This window comes from Puma concolor, chromosome B3, assembly GCF_028749965.1.
Source record: "Puma concolor isolate L17-30 chromosome B3, mPumCon1.1.hap2, whole genome shotgun sequence".
Taxonomy (NCBI): Eukaryota; Metazoa; Chordata; class Mammalia; order Carnivora; family Felidae; genus Puma; species Puma concolor.
Genome location: NC_141672.1, coordinates 68570893 through 68587935, shown reverse-complemented (window position 1 = coordinate 68587935; position 17043 = coordinate 68570893). Strand labels below are relative to the sequence as shown.

Sequence of the window (17043 nt, the reverse complement as noted above, 5' to 3'; positions counted from 1 at the left end):
TATGAATATTCACATTGCTGTGAATTTACCATCAGCCATCTCCATAACTTTTTCATCTTCCCGGACAGAAATTCTGTATTCATTAAACAATAACTTTCCATTCTTTCCTCCCCCCCAACACCTGGCAATAACCATTCTACTTTCTGACTCTAAATTTGACTACTCTATCTCATAGAAGTTTTTTCTATCTCATAGAAGTTTTTTCTGTCTCATAGAAGTTTACTCTATCTCATAGAAGAATCATAGAATTTTTGTCTTTTTATGTCTGGCTTATTTCACTTAGCATAATGTCTTCAGGTTCAACCATGTTGCAGAATTTCCTTCCTTTTCAAGTCCGAATAACATTCCATTGTATGTATATGTCACATGTTGTTTATCCATTCATCTATCAATAGACAGTTTGGCTATTGTGAATAATGCTTCTATGAACAGGTGTATAAATGTATGTTCAAGTCATTGCTTTGAGTTATTTTGGGTATATACTCAGAAGTGGAATTTCTGGATCACATGGTAATTCTGTGTTTAATTTTTTGAGGAAGCATCATACAGTTTTCCATAGCAGTTATACCATTTTGTATTTCTACCAACAATATACAAGCATTCCAATTCTCCACATCTTTACCAACACTTACTGTTTTCTGGGGGTTTTTTTGTTAATAGACATCTTGACTGTGTGAAGTGCTATCTCGTGATTTTTGTCTTGCATTTCCTTAATCATAAATGGTGTTGAACATCTTTCTCTGTGCTCACTCGTAATGTGCATTATCTTCTTTGGAGCAATGTCTGTTCAAGTCCTTTGCCCATTTTTTAATGGGGTTTGTTTGTTTTTGTTATTTTTGTTGAATTATAGGGATTCTTCATATATTCTGAATGTCAACCCCTTATCAGATACTTTTGTCTCATTCTGTGGGGTGCCTTTTCACTCTGTTGATAGTGTCCTTTGATGCACTGAAATTCAAAGAATCTCGATTTTTAGTGCCATAAAATCTGTGAAAGATGTATCTCAAAATAAATATAAACCTGCAATATGTAATTTAGTACCGTGCACATAAAATGTTAGTTTTCTACTGCTGTTGTAACAAATTACTATTAACTTAGTTGCTTAAAACAATATAACTTTATTATCTTATAGTTCTATAGGTCAGAGTTCTGAAATGGATCTTACAAAGCTAAAATCAAGATGCCACAGGGCTCCTGACTGGCTCAGTCAGTTAAGCCACTAACTCTTGATTTGGGCTCAGGTCATGATCTCATGGTTCATGGAATTGAGCCCCACATTGGGCTCTGCACTGTTTGCTCAGAGCCTGCTTTGGGTTCTCTCTCTCTCTCTCTCGAACTGCTCCCCCCACCCCCGCCTTTCTCTCTCTCTCTCAAAATAAATACACTTTAAAAATTAAATTAAATTAAATTAAATTAAATTAAATTAAATTAAATTAAGATGTCAGAAAGGCTGCATCCCTTCTAGAGGGTCTAGAGGAGAATACATTTCCTTGCTTTTTCTGGCTCCTAGAGTTCAGCCACATTCCTTGGCTCATTTTCCCTTCTTCCATTTTCAAAGCTAGCAACACTGTATTGCCCTCTAACCATTCTTTCATAGCCATGTTTCCTTCTGACTCTCAACTCAGTCAGGAAAGGTTCTTTTAAGGATCCATTTAATTAGGTTGGGCCCACTTAGATAATCCAGGATAATCTCCCCAAATCAAAGTCCTTAACCTTAATCACATCTGCAAAATTCCTTTTGCCATGAAAGTTAACACATTCACAGGTTCCAGAGGTTAGAGATCTTTGGGGTCCCATTATTCTGCCTATCACAAAGAGGGGGGAAAATGTGAAACAGAAGTAAACCTGAAATTAGTATTGTTATATGACTTTCTGAGCACATTTTCTCCCTCTCATCTTAGCCAGGCAGCATAAGTCTTCATCCTCTGGACTTTTGGATGCTAACTGAATTTCTATAGATTCTTAAGACCATCTGCTTTACTGACCAAGATATTTCATGAATTCACACTCTCTTTTCTGGTTTAGAATAATCAATATTAGAAACAGATGGGGTGAAATTTTTCAAAGTTTTGTCATAACTTTAGTAAAAGAAGAAAAATCTAGCAAATTGAAATGCTACCTTCATACTATTAGTACATATATATATATGTATATTAAATATACATATTAGTAAGTGTGTTAATAACTTTTATACTTGTATAAGTAATAGGTATTCAGCCAAAAGTGGGCAATGGGATTTTTCTCTTAAGTATTAGGGCCCTGAGGATACCTGGCACTAGGTAATGGAAGCAGGGTCATCATGTTAAATCATGTAGTCTGTTTTCAGCACAAGGTACTCCAAACCTAATTTGTATTCCATCCCAATCCATGCCCTGAATTATGTTCATCTAGAAGAAGGGGCACTTTTTTCAAATATTACTAAGGTGCCATATGAGCTAGTGGTAGCCTCACCTGGAGAGTATTCATAAGGAGGGGAGTGCACCCTTGGCAACTCCTTTTTGGGTCACAGCTATACCTAGGACACTGAGAGAAGCTACACATACACTATGCAGAGTATTCTAGTTCACTGCCAGAAGAGCATAGAACAGCCAATAGAAATATATAGCACCTACCCTTAGACATATAGCTGAAATACTTTGAGAGAATGTGGCCAGGGCAGAGTCAAGCTCTGACTAGCTAGCAGGTCTGGAGACATAGGTTAATAAAAGGTCTTATTGATATTGTAATACATAATAAAATATAGTTAATATGCTATCAGACATTATGGCCACCCTGCAGATAAATAGAAAAGTAAAGAGAGTAAGGAGAAGGAGGACAAAAAGAGGCAGAAAGAGAAAGATGCATTAGAAATCACCCAGCATAACCTTATATACAAAGATAAAATTCATCATCATCCAAAGGATTCTCTGAGATGCTCTTTGTTAAGAGCCCACAGTTTGCTTGTTCCCATGTAAAAATGCACTATTCAAACACTGACAAACAATATCTAAGAATCCCTAGTAGAGATAATACTACACCATTGGCTTGTCATTCATTTTAAGGATTTTTTATTGTGGAATAGGAAAGATCTGAAAGAAATGATTATGGTTCTGTAGAAATATATATTTCAGTAAAATCACACACATTTCTATAGATCCATACACTGAGTGTTTCTTTTAGAAATCAGACACAAATAAATATTGGTGGAAAGAAACATATTCAAATTTATTTTCAAAATCATAACTTTAGTAAAAGAAGAAAAATCTAGCAAATTGAAATGCTACCTTCATACTAAGTATTAGTACATATATATGTATATTAAATACATATATATTTTTATATACATATTAGAAGAAAGGAAATGCAATCCTTTACAGGTGCAATGAAGTAAGAGCTTATCCTACAACTGTAGGATTTTGATGAGGAGCACATTCTTTTTTTAAATTTTTTTAATGTTTATTTATTTTTTATTATAAAGAGACAGAGCACAAGCAGGGAAGGGGCAGAGAGAGAGGGAGACACAGGATCTGAAGCAGGCTCCAAGCTGTCAGCACAGAGCTTGACACGGGGCTCCAACTCACAAACCGTAAGATCATGACCTGGGCCTAAGTCAGACGCTCAACTGACTGAGCCACCCAAGCACCCTGAATGAGGAGTACATTCTAACTCAATATTCAGTAGACAAATAAACATGCAATTCACAGCCTGACCACAGCTTTGGTATTTCTAGACTCCTGTCCAGGCTTTCCCCTGTCACTCTATCTGTAAGCACACTAAATTTCATACTGTTCCCTGAATTTTCTGACCTCCATCCCTTTGGACAGACACTTCCCATTACCTGGAAACTCCTCACCTCCTTATTTATCTGACAAACCTCTATTCATCGATAAGGCCCAGATGAGATGCCACTCTTATTAGTTTCCCTAGTGTTTCTTACTCCATTCCCCCTACTATAACTGCAAAATTATTAACATTTGTGTTTCCAAAGCACTTTATATGACATGTGTGTCTATTATAACACTACACAATGCATTATTATTTGTGTATGTGTACATATGCCACTCACCTCTGGACAGGTACTGGATTTGTTCATCATTTTTCTAGTACTCAGCAGGTAGCATATTACATGGCATAGACTGATGAATAGAATTGAAGAAACACATAAGAGATGAACTTTCTTTTCCCTGAGATGATATCCGTTCCAGAGAATATAGAAATATCTTTACAAGACCAATAATGAGCTTAATGGTACTTAATATCAATTATGTTCAATCTTCAATTTTAGAAATAGCTTCAGATGTAGGGTTTTTACCAATGGCAGTTAAACAAAGATATTAAATGAAATTTTATTGCAGCAATTGCTCAAGTTGAAACAGGTTTGAGAACAAATCCAATTTAAATACATGCTATTTCCTTCTATTTACCTATAAGATGTTTAAAATGGAACACTTTGGGGCAGAATTATAAAAGTCTCCATCTTCAATTGCGAATTGTGAGGAAGTCTTTTTTACAGCTTTTCAAACATTGTACTGTAGTTGGTTATTCAAAAGTTCAAATTATGTCAGATTATTCCACCACCATACATCACTATAATGTTCATTCAAATGAACCTATCCTCTCTGGAAATCTCTTTTCCAATGGACTGACTGTAGACTTCCCCAAGATGGCACAAATTAGGCCAATTTCTCTAGATCATGCTCTGTAAAACTCCAGGCTCCCATGGTGGTGGGCAACAATTCAGAGCATAGGTTGATGAGGAAGACTATACCTCCTCCAACTGAGTTTTTGTTTAAAGGCCTGAAGCTGGCAAAGATCTTTAAACTGATTATTAGATCTTTAAACTGATTAGATCTTTAAACTAATTCCCAGTTAGTGACTTTGGGGAAGCTAGCATTCTCATAATATTTTGATGAGTTTGAGTAGTATAAAGTAATAAAACTAGTCTGGAGAGTCAATCCAAGAATATATATCAAGAACTTTTTAAATCTTCAGACTTTTTCTAGTTTGCCCCTAAAACTCTCCCATAAAGATCTGAATGATATTTCTAGCTGATTTCTGAGTCCTTGCTGTGTGTAACACTTGAACTTCTTTGTGCTATTTGCTTTCCAAAGAGTAAGCTTATCTTCCATTTACCCAAAGGATCTGGAAGCAGGCCTGTTATTTATGCTGGCACTTCAGCTCTTCCTCTGGAGTCCATTTTTCTCTCACTTGAATGGTTTTGTGAGTATATTTTGTCATTATTTGGATATCTTGATTGTATTTTCTTTCACTTTTAGAATAATGTATTTTGCTTTATATCATCGTAGTCCTACTACTTTAATTTACCATAAAGTTAAAAAAAAAAATTCCAGAAAGATGTTGCAGATGTTCCAGAATGAGTCCAATGTTTCTTCTACCCTTCGCATGCTACCTTATGCCCCAAAGTATTCATCTTTATGAACCTCAGTTTGGAGGCTAGGCTGGAAAGCCATGATACTCTCAGGGCCTATAAAGGTAGGTGGGTTTTCTGGCCCCACACTGAAAATCCCCAACTACTATACTTGTCATGTTTCCCCACTTACTATCAAGCCATAAGCTGCCTCTGTATTTCCTTTCCTATGCCTGATGTAACAGCCTTTGTCTCACTTTTACACTGCTTCTTACACACTGTCATGATTAGGACATGATTTTAACAAAGATTTTATATTGAATGTAAAAATTTGAATAAATATACCTGAGTGAGTGTCTGAAGAATTCTCCTCTGAATAAATGTATGAATGTTAGTGTGTGGACATTTTATCTACTTTGGCCACTCAGAGAACCTTTTTATCTCTTCTAGTTCTTGGCTGCCATTACAGATAAGTGAGATTTCTGGTAGCTAAATTCTGACTAGATAAACTGTTAACAAAACTTAGGTGATAGGGTAGACAATGAGTATCCCACTTAAATTAAGAAATAGTACTTGATAGGAAAAGCTGTGCTGTTATCTATTGCTGCATTTTTTTTATATCAGCCCCAAAGCTTATGCATGTAACAGTAAACATTTATTCTCCTGCTCATGAGTTCTCAAGTCACCTAGGATTCAGATAATCTAAAATGGGCTCATCAGATGACTTCACTTCCAGATGTGGGTCTCACTGGACTGAGCCCTGATGCAGGTTGGGCTAAATTCTGTTCCATAGTGTTCATTCTAGGATCCAGACTAAAAGGGCAGGAGCAACCTGGGCAAGCTCTTATGATGATGCACAAGAGGGCAAGACCATCTAACATGAGCACATTTCAAGCCTCTGCTTATGGGATGTCTGCTAACACTCCATTGGTCAAAAAAAGTCACATGACAAAGTCCCAACATCAGAGGGCAGGAAAATATCCTTAACCTACCATAAGGTCATGGCAAAGATGTGGATGCGTAATACCTCTACAGGAGAGTGAATAAATTGTGAGAAATTCAATCTACCAAAGGTTGGATGACCTCTGACTACAGCCACTAATCACAGTGCACTTTCTAGAAAAAAGAAAAAACTTTAAGGCAATTTCTGAAGGTGAAAGAAAGGTACCTTGTGTAATAGAAAGTGAGAGGTTTTGGGGCACCTGGGTGGCTCAGTCGGTTAAGCGTCCGACTTCAGCTCAGGTCATGATCTCACAGTCCGTGAGTTCAAGCGATGCATTGGGCTCTATGCTGACAGCTCAGACCCTGGAGCCTGCTTCAGATTCTGTGTCTCCCTCTCTCTCTGCCCCTCCCCTGTTCATGCTCTGTCTCTTTCTGTCTCAAAAATAAATAAAAACATTTTTAAAAATTTTAAAAAAATAAAGTGAGAGGTTTCAAATATGATTCATTGAATAAAGGACATTATGAAAGAAGTGGAAAGTAGTGCTTCCTAATGTGGCAATTGCATTAGGATGCATGTAAAACTGAGATTGCTATAGGCTGGCTTTATAAGTGATAATTGATTGCAAATTATATTGACAGTTATTGAACTTAATTATTCACCACAGGAACCATCCTTAATCAATTAATCAGGGCACAATTCAACTTCACTTCTTGCACGTGGCAACAACCAATCTTTTTTTTTGCTTTTTTTTTTTTTTTTGCTTTTTTCTTTACCTACTTTGTTTGCTGTTGTTGAAACATTTTAACAAATTAATTAGATGTTAATTCTTAGCAATAAATGAAACCCTGAAGGTGCTTAACAGCAAGTAAGCTCCACAGCAAAATCTATTTATTTCCAAAGTTTTTCCTCAGACTCTGAATAAATACAATCTCCTCCAGAGATTACAACCAAAGAATGGTTCCAAGACTATCCTCACTGATATCAGCCAAAAGAGACATCTCCAAGGATATACTATAGGTCTAGCTTGTTTTTTATTCAAATTTTAATCAAATGCCTTGTAAAAAAATAGATATCGTATGTTTTCACTCATATGTGGAACTTGAGAAACTTAACAGAAGACCATGGGGGAAGGGAAAGGAAGGGGAAAAAATAGTTTCAAACAGAGAGAGGCAAACAATGAGAGACTCTTAAATACGGAGAACAAACTGCGGATTGATCGGGGGGTGGTGCAGGGCAGAAGAGGAAAATAGGTGATGGGCATTAAGGAGGGCACTTGTTGGGATGAGCACTGGGTGTTGTATGTAAGTGATGAATCATGGGAATCTACGCCCAAAACCAAGAGCACACTGTATACATTGTATGTTAGCCAACTTGACAATAAATTACATTAAAAAAAATAAAATAATAAAATTATTAAAAAAAAATAAAAGACATAGAAACCCTATTTTTTGACATTTCAGCTGACACAGTGATGGTAACTCAAACTTCTGAACAGGCTGAATGATGCACAGAAGCTTACAAGATAAAATGTAGTAGGAAGAAAAGTCATACCACATTCTCAATGGTGGTGTACAACCAAAGCCCCCAAATAGGATGGGGAATAGAAAGTAAAACCCACTCACATGAAAAGAATCTAGCTGTATTGATTGACATCAAATAATAGAAATCAACATTGAAATGTAACTTCAGAAACATTGGTGAATAGGTGGACTGCATGCATATCCAACGAGTTCAAAATGAGAAAAGTAATAGTTCCCTTATTCTGTTTTGGTCACACTCCAGGGAAGGTATTGTATGTATTACTGTGTTATAGTTTTCAGAGGAAATTGAAATACAGAAATGTATGTACAGAAGATTGTGATTAGGGTAGAACATCATTTCAATATCAGATAACGTGAAGAATGATAGCAGGAAAAAAGATATATTGTCTAAGCAAAGGAGAAGGTAAGAGAACAGGAAAGTTGACTTTAAATATTATAGGATTGGCCTGAGGGAAAAGGATGAAGATGGATTCTGAAAGAAGATTAATTGACAAAAGCTTCAGGAAGCTAGCTGTCAGCTCCATACAAATCTCAGATTTCCCTTGCCCAAACTCTCATCTCACAGAGGTGGTCCTCAGTCATAGCCAGTCTGTGACCGAAAGTGCATTCCAGCCCCACAGTTCTAAAATTCTGTACAGGGAACAGATGTGTCAAATTTGTTATTACACTGAATTTTTTAAGTTCTTTCTTCTATTGAAAAATCAAGTACATCTTTGCAAAATAAAAATAGAATTTTATTATAGCAGTACAAACATTTTATGCCATTCTTTATAGTTTCAAAACTATGAATATCCAATCAAACTTCGTAATTGCTTTCATAAATGCCTAATTAAACTATAAATATTATTAAATATATCCACGTACAGTAAGAAATGGAAACATCTGGATGAAAAATGAGAAATTTAGACAAGCAGCTGGATATTTTACCTACACAATGCTAGATACCAAGATATTCAAAAACATCAAATGGCTGATAGAATTTTGGCGCGTCATCTGGGTATTTGACTGTATCTTCTTCTTTATTTCACATTACTTCTTAGTTTCTCAGTTTCTCTATTTTTTTAATGGGAATATTTTATGCATTTCTCCTACTAAATAGCATTATCCAGTCACAGATAAAACACTGTTTCTCCTTTGCTGTCAGTTGACCCTCTACTCTGACCTCACTCCCTTTGTTTCACCATTTTACCAGGATATCGGCACTGCTGACACAAAAATGACACAGAATATTGGAAATTCAGGAAAAATCAAGTTAGGGGCTTTGGAATGCACCCCTCCCATCCTCTCCCTGACAGTCTGTGATGACTATCGGAAAACCCATCTGGCGTCAGAACCCCCCACTGTGAAATGTTCCCCAAACTATCCCCTGCCACCCCAACCCCCTACCATGCTTCTACCTTAGATGCCAGGGATCCATTTCCAATTCAATATCTTTCTCTGACTGCGGTTTCCAGGGCACATTGTCCCTTGATTTGCCTGATGGCCCTGGTCTTCATAGAGCTTAGAGTCAAAATAATAATGATGAAAATATTAATTCCAACTTATGAGCACCTACTATGTTCAAGCATTGCATTAAGTGGTTTATATGAATTAATTCATTAATATTCAGAACAACCCTATTGAAGCGGTGCTATAATTATCCTCATTTTGCTGATGAGGAAACTGAGATGAGTGAATTTAACAATTTGCCAAAATTGTCATAGACATAGCACCCCAAACCCCAATACATATTCAGGTTTTCTCACTTTGGAGCCCCTCTCTTAACCACTATACTATTCTGCCTCTCTAGTAGTCTACTCTAATTTCCAAACATTTCGCCAAATTTCAAGGGATCTCAAACTCAAAGATGGTTATCATAGATTTATTCCATGTTTCAAGCAGGATCTGACACCCTACTTCTTTCTAGAAACGTGTGTACTTGGTATCAGGAAGATGGTGTTTTGTCCTAATTGAGCAATTCAAACTGCCTTCCAAGGATTAAAAAAAAAAAAAAAATGCACTTGTCCTTTGTGTGTTCTCATTGTTCTCAGAACAATATAGGCACATCAGGTAATCCTGCACCATTTAAATATTTTTTCATGTTTCATAAAGGTTAATCCACATAAATGAAATATTTTATTCATTCATTTAACAAATATTTATTCAACTGTTCTAGGCACTGATGATACAAAAATGACACAGACAAAAATCTCTGCACCCATGGAACTTACATTCTTTTACAGGAGACACGGTAAGCAAGGTAAATATATAAATTATACAATATGTAAAATGTTGAAAAGTGCTAATGAGAATATAACGCAAAAAAGGGAGATATGCAATGTCAGGGAGGGGGTTGAAATTTAGATACTGGTGTCCAGGGAAAGCATCATGAAGAACATAACTTTAACATAAAGACCTATAGGAGTGAGGGATCTCCCCATGAAGATAAATAGGAGAGGAAGCAGGGGCAGTCTAAATTGGGAGTATGCCTGGCATGTTCCAGAAACACCAGGAAGTCAGTGTGGCTGGAAGACAGAATATGAGGTGGTGGGAGTGGAGGATGGGGTGGGACAGAAACAAGAAATAAGGTCAAAAAGTAGAGGATGTCGGGAGTGGAGAGATGGCGGTATTCAGATCATGAAGAACCTTGTAGATCATTATAAAGGATCTGGCTTTTATCTGAATAAGCTGGGAAGCAATTGGAGGGTTTTGAGCAGAGGCGTGACAAGAACTGACTTTTGTTTGAATGGGATCCTCTGGCTGCATACTGAGAATAGACTGAATTGGGGCAGGGGTAAAAGCAAAGAGTCCAGGTAGGAGATTATCACAATTCATGTGATAGGTGTGGTTGGCTTGGTGCCAAGGTAGCAATAGGAGAGATAAGAATTGATAGAATTCTGGATACGTTTTGGAGGTAGAGCTGATGGAATTTGCTGACAGACGTGGGGTATGAAAGAGAGAAGTCAAGAAAGACCATGAGGTGTTTTGGTCTGAACAAATAAGAGAGTTGATTAAAAACTCCTTGAAGAGAGAATGAGCCACACATATTCACTTAATAAATAATGAATATAAATTTTAAAATACTAAAATGAATTGAAATTCCTCTGAAAAGTGTTAAATATGTGTAAAGCAAAAATAGGATAATAGGAAGGTGTGTTATTAAAATATAGGATGCTTCTACATTTAAATGTGACATTGATAGTCCCAAGTACCCCCTAAATAAAAAGAAAGGCTTAATTCTTTCCACAGTGATACTCAGCTAGTAGATACTGAACACAGCATAAAAATATTTGCCAGAAAATCTGATAGTCAGATTTTGATATTTATTAAGGACTTTCCATATTGAGTTTAATTAAGGATTTGATTATGAATTCTACCTTGAAGGCATGATTACTACTTATCTCTTCACTCTTGGGCCAAAGAGAATTACAGATGCTGAATATCTCTCTACTGCATCTATGAAATAGTCATTAGTTTGAAAAGGCATCTCTTTTCTTAGTGCTGAAAATTGCCTGGAGAAATTTAACTCATTCAGCTTTTATAGTAATCCTATAAGGAATCCTGGGTGTATTTTTAATATTATAACTGAGAAGCTATATGAGTCATCACAACTAATTTCCTGATAAATATGCAATTGTCTTTTATTACCCTTTTATTATCACACATTAGGCTTTTATTCCTGTTAATATGGTCAAATATGATAGAAATAATGTTACTTTCTCAGAGGGTATATATAAAGTTCACTACCCACTTTCATTATTTAACTAAGCATCTTCTTTTCTAGCTTTCCCATTTCTAACATGTCAATGGAAAAACATCACCATGGAAGACTCGCTCTTTAAGGAACCCTGTTATTAACTAAATCCTTGGATATCATAAAGAGCTGCAAGGTTACTGCAATCCATTTTAGCTCTTAAAAACTTTTGAAACATGCTGTTAAATGTGTGAGGAATCATATGGCTATTCAACAAAAAGGAACTCCTGGGACATAGGTGGTATCTCTTTCCTAAGGAATTGAGAGGCTAGAATATCATAAACTGGCAACATATGGCAGCCCCACAGTCCCTCCAAAAGTAATGTTGTTCTGCCTTTTTCTAACTGCACACTCCTAGCTTATCTCCTTTCTGCTTCTTTCCACCAACATCTGCTATGACCCATTCTTAGCCTCAGAAATATTTAGAAACTTTAGTTTCCTTTGAAGATGGTAAGAATGGTTAAAGAAGCAATAATCACATTGTACAATCAAGCAGTAGGAAGGGAAAACAAGCAAGAATGAATACCTCCCCTTGCTCTCCCTTTGCAAATAATCTGGAAAAACTAATCCAAATGCTAGTGAAGTTTAAGAGTATTATGTGAAATTAATGACCAAGAAAGCAATGATCAAAACTGATTTAATCCAATCACTTAAAACAGCTACAATTTTTCAACCCCTGTATTTGAATGTGTAAAAATTATAACTTTATTAATTTTTTCTGTAACACCTCACTTTATGTTCAGACACACTCCTCCAGTAATATGGTAGAATGGGCTTGTACAAACACAAAAGCTGGATTATTTTCATCTCTCAGGTTCATACTTTGTGACATCAGGTTGGTAGTTTGAAATTGGCTGTGGTAGGAGTACTTACTCCATGGAAATCATCAAATATTATAAATTTGAATTTTTTTGTGTTTCATTTTGTTGCAGGACAACCAGCTATTAAACATTTACCAGTATACTACTGCTCTCTCCATGACAGAAATGTAATCCTAGGCAGTTACAGATAAACTTTCCCTTCCTCCTCTTTCCCCTAGAGGAACGTCTACAATCTAAGGTGCTTCTGTATTATCCATGCATCTGGGGAAGAGCTCTCATCATCACCTAGCATCTGTCTACCATGACATCCTCTGGGATGTTCATATAATACATCTAGTCCTCAGTTATCATCTCCTTCCATGGTGACAACCATCAATGACATACCACTACTCCTGAATTGTGTGCTCCAATCTGCCTTCCACTATAGCATCTCTTTGTTACTATTGTGAAGTCTCTGGGTTTGCCTACTCTCCCTTGACTGACTTTTGCATACCTCCCTCAGGGACCAGGAAAATGTGCAATACCAGCAGGTTACTCTTGGTCTGGGAAATGAAAGTTTTGGTGGATTATCTCAGACTCTTTTCAGGCCCGACATAATCTTGTCATCATAGGCATTCTGTTGCTGCTATACCACACCAGGAGTATAAGGAATTCCAGGCCTTGTCATTTGCTGAGACACTTCCTAGAAGATAAGACATGCATCTTCATTGCTCAGGTTGCAAGGTATGTCAAAGGTTCGGTTCCTCTGCCCTGAGAGTCTGCCTAAGGAGATGGCAGGAGGCAGGGTCCCTGCTCAGTGACCTGTAGATCCCTGCTTTTCTGTCTAACACCCCACTTTCTCTTACTCCATCCAAAGAAAATTTTTATTTTCCCCCTTCAGTAAGGGAATGGCAGGGGAGCGAGTAGGGAAACTATCTTGATAAATACTTTTCTTTATCTGTCATTTATACCAAGATCTTGGCCTTGAGTTCTTTTGGCAGGTACATGGCCTCCTCAGCTATATGTAAAACCTCTTGCTTAATGTGGTAGAGAAGGATTACAGAGAAAGTAAATATCCAATTCCCATTTTTTTCTTCTGCTTTAAATCCCAAACATAAACATGACAATTTTCCAGGAAGGAGAAAAAGACAGTATTATGTTCTCCATCACCAATGTGAAAATGCAACATGAGAGTTTACCTTTCTAGTTAAAATAAAGAAATATGAAGTGTACCTGGGTAGCTCAGTTGGTCAAGCATCTGACTTTTGATTTCAGCTCAGGTCATGATCCCAGGGTTGTGGGATCAAGCCCCACGTCGGGCTCTGCACCGAGCATTGAGCCTGCTTAAAATACTCTCTCTCTCTCTCTCTCTCTCTCTCTCTCTCTCTCTCTCTCTCTCTCCTCTCCCCCCCCCCCCCGCACTCTCCCCTGCTTGTGCACTCTCTTTCTCTAAAATAAAATTAATAAATTGATTAATGAAAAGAAATATGAAAGGGGGGGTGTGTTTTCTCTGATCCTTCTCTGATGTGATTCTTGATCACTTCAGGTTTTATTCTTTGCTCCTTTCTCTATATTTATCCATGGATTAAGTATCATTTATTAGTGACATCTCCCACCATTTTAGACAAAGTCAGACAAAATTAAAACCCTCCATAACCTGCTCCTCCAGGACTATGGCCTAGTTTTAATCTTCACTCCTTTCTCAGTATTCCTGCTGGAAGCCATCACATATTCAGATTGTTCTTCCAATCTCCACATTAATGGTTGATTTCTATAATATTCCTTTCAGAAAGGCAGCCTCATCATAACACTGGAAATAACTGTGTTTTCAGATGTTTCCCTAATTGTCTTTCATGCAATAATAAATATAATTAAAAGAATATTAATAAATTGCAGTAAATCCATTTTGAGTATTAAAATTTGTGGAATCAGTTTTCCTACCAATATTCTTCTTTGAGAATCACATTCAGAACTTAAACTGCAAATGTTTATTTTTATTGAAGAAAGGTAGTTTGCTAAATATATTTAATATCAGGAATAAATATGAATTTGTGTGAGAGAGAATTGATTTAGTGCCAATCATGTGTCATTGTTTTAAAGGTAAATTAGAGAGCTGTTCCCAAAACAAATTTAAATAAAAACCTCTCTCTCTCTCTCTCTCTCTCTCAGACAAACATTTAAACATAAATATGCAAGGCAAAAGATCCACTTTCATCTGGGTAAAAATGTATGCTGAAAAAATTGTTAAGAATAAGACAACGTAATTCTATGCTAAGTGCCAAATGTTTGGTAGCAACAACAGAAAGTACTGACTGCAAGAATTTAAAGGAAGGGAGCACTCCAAGCTAAGACTGTCAGTCAATGAAGATTCCAAAAAGGAGGCAGAATTTGAGGAGGGCTTTACAGGATACCAAGGATTGAGACAGTTGTAGAGGAAATGAGAAATGTTTTGGAATAGGGAGAGTGGCATTATCATGGTGACCATACTTAGTTGTTTTCAAAAATAGAAAGTGAATACATCTCATTAGAATGGGTAGAACGAGAGTTCAAGAAAGGTAAAACTGGAAGAGCGATTGGGAGCAGATCTGGAGGTCTTTAGATGGCCCATCAATGGGAACTTCAAAGGATACTATCTAAAAAGTGAAAAGACAACCCACATAGAGGGAGAAAATATTTGTAAATCATTTATCCATTAAGCATCTAATATCAAGATATATAAAAAATTCTTACAACTCAACAATAAAAAGACAAATAGTTGAGTTAAAAACTTGGGAAAGTACTTGAATAGACATCTCTCCAAGTAAGATACACAAGTGACCAATAAGCACATGAAAAGATGCTCAATAGCATTAATCATCACGGAAATGTAAATCAAAACCACAATGAGATTCTACTTCACACTCACTAATATGGCTTTAACCAAAAAGATAAATAATAACATGTTAACAAGGATGTGAAGAACTCAGAACCATCCTACACTGCTGGTGGAAATGTAAAATGGGACACCCACTGTGGAAAACAGTTTAATCATATGTTAATCATACGTTTAGGTTGCCATATGACCCAGCAATACCACATCTTGGTATATGCCCGAGAGAAATAAAAACATGTTCACACAAAAACTTGCACACAAACGTTCACAACAGCATTATTTATAATTGCCAAAAGATAGGAACAACCTAAACACCACCAAGCAAAGAAAAAATACATAAAATGTAGTGTATTCATGCATTGGAATATTATTTATCCATAAAAAAGAATGAAGTACTGATAAATACCACAACATGAGTAAAGCTTGTAAACATTATGCTAAGTGCAAGAAGCCAGACACAAAAAGCATACATTATAATATTCCATTTACATACAAAATGTTCAGGATAGGCAAACCCATAGAGACAGAAGGTAGATTCATGGTTGCGAGGAGCTGGGAAGAGGGGTGAATGGAGAGTGACTGTTAACCGGGATGGAGTTTTGATGGAAGGTGATGAAAATATTCTGAATCAGTTAGTGGGATGGTTGTACAATTCTAAGAATATACTGAAAACTTAATTGTATATTTTAAAATTGAGACTTTTATGGTACATGAATTATATCTCAATAAGAAAGAAAATCTACATTAAGAAAAAATAAGGAACTGTATCTTTTAAACCTTAAGCAGCCACGGAATATTTTTGTGTAGGACAACCTGTTCACATTTGCATTTTGATCTGTCTTGTCCCTTGACCTACAACAGTGTTTCTCACAGTGAAACAGTTTCTTTCTTTCCTTTTCCATGCAGCCTCCATTTCCTGACCCAGTCTTGCTCCCTGACCCTTGCCATCTGGCACCCAGTTTCATCACATTATTAAAATTCTTCTCTTAAAAGTTACCAAAAAGTTTCTTGCTACTAATCTAGGAGGTAGATGCTTATTTGTGCTCAAGAAACTAAATCTTTTTGTTTTGTGGTAATGATAACCACATTTTCTTGTAATTCCCTGTTCCTCATCTCTCTGAACACCTTTTTCCCCCCTCCTGTCCCGTAAAGGAAAGATATCCCCCTCAAAGATGTATTTCTGATCCTTTTACCTTCTGGAGCTGTTGGTGATCTTATCCAACCCCTGATTTCTGTAGGACTTGAAACTCTCTGCCCCAGCATCTCTCCACAGCTCCGGTCCTTCATTCCTTACTGCTGGCTGCACCTGTCTACCTAAATAGACGGAAAAGTTTGCTCAGTCTCAATTTGACTTAAATGAAGCATACAAACTTTCTCTTATGTTTTCTCTATCTGTCACAATCTTAGTATCTTCACAATAACTCCAGCTCAAAAATCATAACATTTTTTCACTCTTTTTATCCAACCAGCTGCTAAGACCTATAGACTCTACATTCATATCTCTCACTTCTATGCTTTATTCTTCGTTCCCACTGAAAACAACCTAATCCAAGTATTCATTTTACACCTTGACTGGAATATCCTACCTTATATCTATGTCATATTCATCCTTCAATACATGGTTCAAACATCACTATGTCCATAGTGCCTTCTCCAACTTCTCTATGGAGAAGTGACCTCTCCATCCTCTAAAGGCTTACCATGCTCTGTCTACATCCTCACAGTTACAGTAATTCGCATCAGATAAGGTAGAGAATATTAACTTCCCCACTACTGGAAGCTCCTGGAGTTAAGAAACATTGCCACT

General features: G+C 36.6%; 1 long non-coding RNA gene across 3 annotated transcripts in view; it reads left to right on the top strand.

Moving 5' to 3' along the window:
* Positions 1–17043, top strand: part of LOC147580038 (uncharacterized) — a 107979-nt gene that overhangs the window by 60561 nt on the left and 30375 nt on the right. For all 3 annotated transcript variants that reach the window (XR_015252454.1, XR_015252453.1, XR_015252455.1), the window contains one exon: positions 9987–10070. This is a non-coding gene — a long non-coding RNA (uncharacterized LOC147580038). The remainder of the gene's footprint in view (positions 1–9986; positions 10071–17043) is intronic.